Source organism: Petaurus breviceps, unplaced genomic scaffold (genome assembly GCF_028583685.1).
Source record: "Petaurus breviceps papuanus isolate PSGF00001 unplaced genomic scaffold, PetGlider_PUasm1.0 186, whole genome shotgun sequence".
Classification (NCBI taxonomy): Eukaryota; Metazoa; Chordata; class Mammalia; order Diprotodontia; family Petauridae; genus Petaurus; species Petaurus breviceps.
In genome coordinates, this window is record NW_027185798.1 from 1,083,175 (window position 1) to 1,091,944 (window position 8,770).

The following is an 8,770-nucleotide window of genomic DNA, read 5'->3' on the forward strand; positions in this document are numbered from 1 at the left end:
TAAGGGGGGGGGAGGGGAAGAAATTATCAAGCAAAATTGCCCTGATATTCTAGAACCAGAGGGCAAAATAGAAATTGAAAGAATTCACCAAACACCTCTTGAAAAAGATCCCAAAAAGAAAACTCCTAGGAATATTATAGCTAAATTCCAGAGTTCCCAGGTCAAGGAGAAAATACTTCAAGCAGTCAGGAAGAAACAATTTGAGTATTGTGGAAACACAATCAAGATAACAGAAGACCTAGGAGCTTCTACATTAAGGGATTGAAGGCTTGGAATATGATATTCCAGAGGTCAAAGGAGCTAGGACTAAAACCAAGAATAACCTACCCAGCAAAACTGAGTATCATGCTACAGGGAAAAATATGGTCATTCAATGAAATAGAGGATTTTCAAGCATTCTTGATGAAAAAACCTGAGCTGAACAGAAAATTTGACTTTCAAATACAAAAAGCAAGAGAAGAATGAGATGGTAAACAGGAAAAAGAAATCATAAGGAATTTATTAAAGTTGGACTATTTATATTCCTACATGGAAAAACGATAATTGTAACTCATAAGACTTTTCTCAGCATGAGGATAGCAGAAGGGAATATATACGTATATATATATGTATATATAGGAGGATGTATGTGTATATAAATATATGTGAGTGTGGGCATTTGTATATTCACTTATACATAGACAGAGGGCTCAAGATGAGTTGAATATTATGGGATGATATCTAAAAAATCAAATTAAGAGGTGAGAGAGAAATTTATTGGGAGAAGGAGAAAGGGAGCAATAGATTAGGGTATTCTGTTGCCTCATATAAAAGAGGCAACAGAAAACTGTTACAATGGAGGGGAAGAGCAGGAAGTGAAAGGGAATGGGACAACCTGATTCTCATTGAATTTGGCCTAAGGAGGGAATAACATACACACTCAATTGGGTATATTACCCTACAGGAAAATGGGAGGAGGCTGTTAGGGGATAAGAGGGGGGAAGATAGAAGAGAGGGTAGATTGGGGGAGAGGGTAGTTAGAAGCAAATATTTTTGAAAAAGGATAGGGTCAAAGGAGAAAATAGAATAAGTGGGGAGTGGGATAGAATGGAGGGAAATACAGTTAGTCTTCCACAATATAACTACTATGGAAACGATTTAAACAAATGTTTAAAAATTGTTTTTTTACATGCAACTGGGAAATAAGATATACAGGTACTGGGGTATAGAAACTCATCTTACCCTACTAGAAAGTTAGGAGGTGAAGGGGGAGGATATAAGAGAGAGCAGATTGGGGGAAGGGCTATTCGATAGGCTTGGTATTTTGGGGTGGGGGTAGGGGAAAGATGGGGAGAAAAAATTGTAACTCAAAATCTTGTGGAAATAAATGTTGAAAACTAAAAATAAATTAATTAAAAAAATGTTTGAACTTAAAACACCAAATAAAATGAGAATATTCATATATGTAGTAGAACAGAAAGACAGCATTATACACAAACTTTAAATCTGCACAATACAGCTTACTTTTCTTTTTTGAATATGTAAAAAATTCGACATGGAACTTGGAAAGTTGTCCTTATCTTTAATTCTTTCTGACTTCTGTTCTCTTCTGTGTATTTGAAAATGCTTCAGTTCTTTTCTTTATTTTCTTCTTTCCTTCCTTACTTTCCCCATTTCTTTTTACTTCCTTTCTCCTTTTCTCCCTTCCCTCTTTTATTTCCTTCCTTCCTTTTTACCTTCCTTTCTCCCTCTTTCTCCCTTTCTGTCTTTCTTTTTTCTCTCCATAGCCCCTGTCTTCCTTCCACCCTCCATTAGGAAAAAAGTACCCTTCAAACTAATATGCAGTCAAGAAAAACAAATTCCCACATTGGCCATATCAAAAAATGTAAGTCTCATTCTGCAACCCAAGTCTACCACCTCTCTGTTAGGAAGTATGGCATACCTCATCATTGGTCCTCTGAAAACACAGATGGTCACTGTATTTATGGATCAAAATTTTTAAGTCTTTCAAAGTTATTTTTCTTTACAATGTTGTTTTTGCTGTATAAATTATTTTCCTGGTTCTTCTCACTTCACTCTGCATAAGTTCATACAGTTCTTCCATTTCTTATAGTGAAATAATATTCTATTACATTCATATTCCATGATATGTCCAGTCATTCCCCAGCTGATGGACACTCCCTTTGTTTCTAGTTCTTTGCTGTAACAGACAGAACTGCCATAAATAATTTTGTACACATGGGTCCTTTTCTTATTTCTTTGATCTGTTGGGAATATAAGCCAGGTGTTTGAATGGGGTCAAAGAGTATATGCATAGTTTAGTGACTTTGAGAACACAGTTCCAAATTGTTTTCCAGAATGACTGGATCAATTCACAGCTCTACCAACAATAGATTTCCTGAAGCCTCTCTAACATTTTTGTCAGCCTAACGTATTTGAGGTGGAACCTCAAAGTTACTTTGTGTTTCTCTAATTATTAGTTATTTGGATCAACTCTTCATAAGTCTGTTGATAGCTTGGATTTTTTTCCTCAAAAACTGCCTGTTCTTATCATTTGACCATTTATCCATCAACCTCATCTGTTTAAAGGTGACAGAGGAAGACTGTTTTTCCCTCAGTAGAAGGTATGTGTGTCTGTGGTGTGATTTTGTGTTGTGAGGTGTGGGGTGTGGGGTGTGTGTGTGTGTTTGTAGGGGAGGAGTAAGCCAAATAGAAAGTCTGAGATTTTAATAACCCTGCTACAGATTATATGAGTTCAATTTCAGCCTTAGACCCTGTTTTTCTTCTCCTTTTGTAAACATAAAGAGCCATAAAACAGTGCTATGAAGCCAAGACCAAATGGCTCCCTGGGAGACCAGCCCAGCCCTAGAGAGATAACATGGTATCATTGAGTGTACCTGGAGAGCTCCACCTGGGGAGGCAGGAGCTCTGCAATGCCTATCTGGATCTGAAGTTCTTAACTTTGGTGGGGTCAGTGATGTATACCTACCCTCACTCAACAACTTTGCCAGTGGAGCTTTGGAAGTCACCAATATAGAGGAAATAATGAAGTCCATGAGATGGATGAAGGGAGCAAAAAGGAGAGAAGAAAAGAAGGCCTTGGAAAGAATCTTAGGTGGGCTCTACAATTTGAGGATTGGATGAGAACAGTGAGCCAGCAAAGATGAGTTTGAAGGGGATGGGGGAGGCTGTTTTTTCCTCAGCAGAAGGGGTGTGTGTGTGTGTGTGTGCGTGTGTGTGTGTGTGTGGTGGGGGGAGGAGAAGCAATGAGCCATCAAAGCCAGCTGAGAAGAGGGCAGTATTCATGGAAGCCAAGGGAGAGTAGAGTATCCAGGAGGTAGGGGTGGTTAATGGCAGGTCAAGGAATATGAGGACTGAGAAAAGACAGCACAGACAGGTAACTGGTGACCTTGTAGAGAGTAGTCTCAAGAATGGTGAGGTCAGAACCAAATATGAGAGGCTGAGGAGAGGTGACAGTATAGACAGTGGCATTTTCTGTTGGGTGTTTTGCTTTCACCATGATTTTTTCAGCTTAGGTTAAGGAGAGAAGAAATGCTATCTATCCCCAGACACATTAGTGATGACTGGTGATGGCGCCAGGGTGAAGGTCACTGACGGCACATCTCCACTTAATCATCTTAGCAGAATGTAGAGAGGTGCAAGTCTGGAGATATGTGACAAAATGGAGTCTATTTTGGCAGCCAGGGAAGGAATCTTCCTTTAACTCTCCCTTTTGCATTTGCTTTATTGTGATTTAATCTCACTATTTCTGTTTTCTCAATTTCTCATCTTTCCAGGGCTTTCCAGTCCCCCATTACAGACATTAGCAATGTCAGCTGAATGTTCTTTTTTTTTAAATTGCATTAATGTCCTTTAAAAATGCATTTTGTTGATGCCTTTTGTCTTTACATGGTCATCATTTCCACCCACCTCCTTCCAGTCTGAACACCCCCTTTTGACAAAGAAACACCATTAAACCAAACATCTGATATGGTCTGGAAATGTATGTGATATTGTGCCCTTTGGGTCCCCTGATGGGGAAGCTTTATTTCATTATTTGCTCTCTGTAAGCTTCAATGATTTTCAGTTTCCTAAGAATTCCTTCTATTTGTGGAATCTTTTCATTTACATTGCTGCAATCATTATGTAGATTGCTGACTTACTTTCTCCATGTCTCTGAATCAGTTCATCCAATCTACCCACATTTCTCTCAGACCTTCATGTTGGTCATTTTTGTTGCATGGTAATATCCCATTAGATTCACCTGTCTCAGTTTATTCCCTAATCATTAGGGACCCACTTTGGTTCAAGGTGTTTGCTACCACAAAGAGCATCACTGTAGATGTGTAGGGACTATACTGGCTGTTTATTCACCTTTGACCTCCATGGTGGTCAGTTTATTTTTCTTGTGTAATCCCCAACTGATGTCCCATGTGGATGGCCCACTCAACACCAATAGTGTGTGCTTGTCTTTTTATAATTCTATCTACACTGGGCATTCCCATTCTTGGTATCTTTGCCAGTTTTAGGGGTGTGTTGAAGTCTCAGCGTTGTTTTAATGCACAGTTTTAGGAACAGTATTGATTTGGAGCACATTTTCATGGTCTTCCTTTTGTTGTTTACTTTCCCAATGTATCACCAAACTGTCTCTTCTAGCAAAGAAAAACAATCATTAAAGACCAGGTCTAACAGTGTATGCTACACTCTGCTCCCATAATCCTCACCTAGAGAAAAAAAAATAGGGAAGGATGTGCCGTCATCTATTCTCTGGGGTCGAGACTGCTTGTGTCAGTTCATGTGAGTGGGGCTGCCTTGTAGGGGTGGTTTCATTTAACTCCCTCTTGTAGTCATTGGGTATACACTTCTCTGCCTCCGCTTACTTTTCTTAGCATCAGTTCACGCTCATCTTCCTAGGTTTGTCTGAATTCTTCATATTTAAAGATCTTAATATTGAATCAGAAAATCTGAATTTGAATCCTGATTTTGCCACTTACTGCATGTATGGTCTTGGGTAATCAATCAACAAGTATGTATGTGTATATATATTTGCTATTCTAGGTGGTGAAGTGGATAGAGCACAAGATCTGGAGTCAGGAAGACTCATCTTCCTGAGTTCAAATTTGGCTTCAGACACTTACTAGCTGTGTGTCCCTGGGTAAGTCACTTAGCCCTATTTGCCTCAGTTTTCTCATCTATAAAATGTGCTGGAGAAAGAAATGGCAAACCACCCCAGTATCTTTGCCAAGAAAATACTAAATGAAGTCATGAAGAGTCAGACATGACTGAAAATTACTAAATAGCAACAACCCTATGGTCTAGGCACTGGTGACATAAAGAAGCCATGTCTTTTCTCAAAGCAGTTACATAGTATGGGGGAGAAGGAGAAAAACAGGTATGTAGAGAAGGAAATACAAATGTATGTGTATATACACAATAGATATTAAATATATTATATATATATATACATGTCTATAAATGTAATACCATATATATGTGTATGTGTGTGTGTACATCAAGTGATATGTATTTATACCAAGTAATTATTGGGGAAATGTACTGGTGAAGTGGGGATCAGGAAAGTCTCATGAAGTATGGAACAATGCTTGTTAAGAAGAGAACATTCCAGGGTGGCCAGGTAGCACAGCGAGTAAGAGCACTGGCTCCAGTGTTGGGATGACCTGGGATCGAATCCCGGGCTCAGACACTTAGCACCCACCCAGAAACACCTGGCCGTGTAACCTTGAGCAAGTTACTTAACCCCGATTGCTTTAAAAAAAAAAAGAAAAGAAAAGAAAAGAAAAGAAAATTCCAGACCTGGAAGGCAGTTTATGCAAAGACAAGGAGATGGGAATTGGAATGTCATGTACTGGGAAGAGCAAATAGGCCAGTTTGCCTTTAAGTGTTTGAAGGAGTGTGTTGTTAAATCATTTTTCAGGCATGTTTGGTTCTTCCTGACCCCATTTGGTTTTCTGGCAAAAAATATTGGAGTGGTTTGCTATTTACTTTACCAGCTCATTTTACAGATGGGAAAACTGAGGCAAATGGGGTGAAATGACTTGCCCAGAGTCACACAGCTATTAAGTGTCTGAGGCTGGATTTGAACTCATGAGAATAAGTTTTCTTCAGCACTCTGTGCACTATGGCACTTCCTAGCTACCCAAGGAGCATAACACACAATAAAACCTGGAAAGACTAACTGGAAGCAAATGAGTGAAGTGTATTAAATGACGAACAGAGATTTGTATTTTGTTCACTAGGCAACAGGGCTTTTTGAGCTGACTAGTGACATGGCCCGATGTGCACTTTAAGAATATCAGTGCAGGGTAAGTCACTTAACCCCATTTGCCCTGCAAATGGTTGCCCCCTCCAAAAAGACAAAAAAAAAAAAAGAATATCACTACATCACCTGCCTGGAGGACAGATTGGAAAAGGGAGAGAAGACACATGGAGACCAGTTTGGATGTTAACAAGTAGTTCAAATGAGAAGACCAAGAAGCTCAGCCGGTGGTGGAGGATGGCGGGGAGGGGTTGGTTTTGTGAGTGAAGAAAGGGTTTTGTAGAGGTTGGATCCACAAGACTTGGCTGGATGTGGAGAATGAGAAAGTAAAGATCGCGGAGGAGAATTCTGAAGTTACAAACGCGGACTCCTGAAGAAATGGTGGCGCTCTGCCCCAGAATAAAGAAAGCAAACAATTTGGATTGGGAAATGGTCAGCAAGATAAAACAGAAATTATTGACTCTAGCCCAAGATACTTTCCTCAGCTCAGTCACTATCCTCCAATACGTATACACCTATATGATGAGATTTTCGTCTCTTGCGGACCTATGGAAAGAATGCTTTAATTGTGAATGAATGGATGGATGGATGTGACAGGCTGATGGGACATGAACCCCTATAAAGCAAAAGACCATGTCTTTGAAAGCAACCCAGTTTCTCAATTTGTCCATACATTTCAGTGGCCCACATGACTGGTGCCTCTGCCCAAAGCAGCGGGCCCACCCCAACCCACCCAGATCACTTAATTAGCTTACCTGACATTCCTTTCACTGTTGCTCTAGGCCCACCTAATTAGCCTACTGTATAGTCCTTTCACTGCTTTCACCTCATCCACTTCAGACTACTTACCCCTCCTTAATCCCATCCAGATCCCTTCATTGTCCTTTTTTTGTACACATGTATCAGTCACCCCCATCAAGTTACAGATTCACTTAGCCTGCTTCTATTGCTGTCACAAATAAATCTTGCTACTTTGACTAAAAGAAGGTTTGAGTGGTTGAATTCTTTCAAGGCAGACCCCTTGTACCCTTATATTTTGGGGGTTCTAGCACCCCAAACTACAACAGATGGATGAATGAATGTTTATCAAGCACTGGAAATATAAATATGAAAGCAAGATAGTCCCTAATCTCAAGGTGTTTATATTCCTTTTCTTTTTTTTAAAAATTTTTTTTTTTTGCTCTTTTGGAGGGCAGTTGGGGTCCAAGGTCACACAGCTAGTTTTTGTGTTAAGTATCTGAGGCTGGATTTGAACTCAGATCCTCCTGACTCCAGGGCCATTGCGTCACCTAGCCACCCTATTTTCCTTTTCTTTAAAATTCAAATTTATTTTATTTTCAGGTCCAAATTCTCTCCTTCCCTCCTCAATTTATTGAGAAAGCAAGGAAAAAACCCATTACAACTATATAGTTGTACAAAACAAATTTCTGCATTAACTATGTTAAAAAAAAAAGCAAGAAATGAAAATAAATCAAAGACAATATGCTTCAATCTGCCCTTTGAGTCCAGCAGTTCTAGTCTGGAGGTGAATAATATGTTTCTTCCTGAGTCCTTTGGAGCTGTGGCTGGTCATCCTACTGATCAAAGTTCTTCAGGCTTTCAAAGATTATTGTCTTTACAATATTGCCTTTACTATGTAGATTATTCTGGTTCTACTCACTTCACTTTGCATTGTATATTTGTTCATACAAGTCTTCCTAGGTTTCTCTGAAACCATCACCTTCTTCATTTCTCACAGTACAGTAGTATTCATTCACATTCATATACCATAACTTATCCAGCCATCTCCCAATTGGTGGGCATCCCATCAGTTTCCAATTCTTTATTTTATTTATTTCTAAAATTATTTATTTATTTATTTTTAGTTTTCAACATTCATTTCCATTAAGATTTTGAGTTTTAAATTTCCTCCCTCTTGCACTCCTTCCCCTTCCCCAAGATGGTGTGCAATCTGATACAGGCTCTACATATACATATTTATATCCTTGCATTGCTGAAAAGAGCTAACTAAGTCTATCAAGGTCAGTCATTGCACAATGTGGCTGTTTCTATGTACAACCTTCTCCTGGTTCTACTCAGTTCACTCAGTGTCAGTTCATATATGTCTTTCCAGTTTTTTTGAAGTCCACCTGCTCATCATTTCTTATAGCACAATAGGATTCCATTACATTCATATGCCACGACTTGTTCAGTCATTCCCCAATTTATGGATATCCCCTCAATTTCCAAGTCTTGGCCATCACAAAAAGAGCTGCAATAAATATTTTTGTACATACGGGTACTTTTCCCACTTCTATAGTCTCTTTGGGATACAGTCCTAGAAGTGGTATTAATAGCTGGGTCAAAGGGCTGAACAGTTTTTTGTTCTTTGGACACAGTTCCAAATTGCTCTCCAGAATGGTTGGATCAGTTTACAACTCCATCAACAATACATTAGTGTCCCAATTTTCCCACATTTTCTCTAACACTTAATATTTTCCTTTTTTGTCATGTTAGCCAATCTGATAGGTGTGA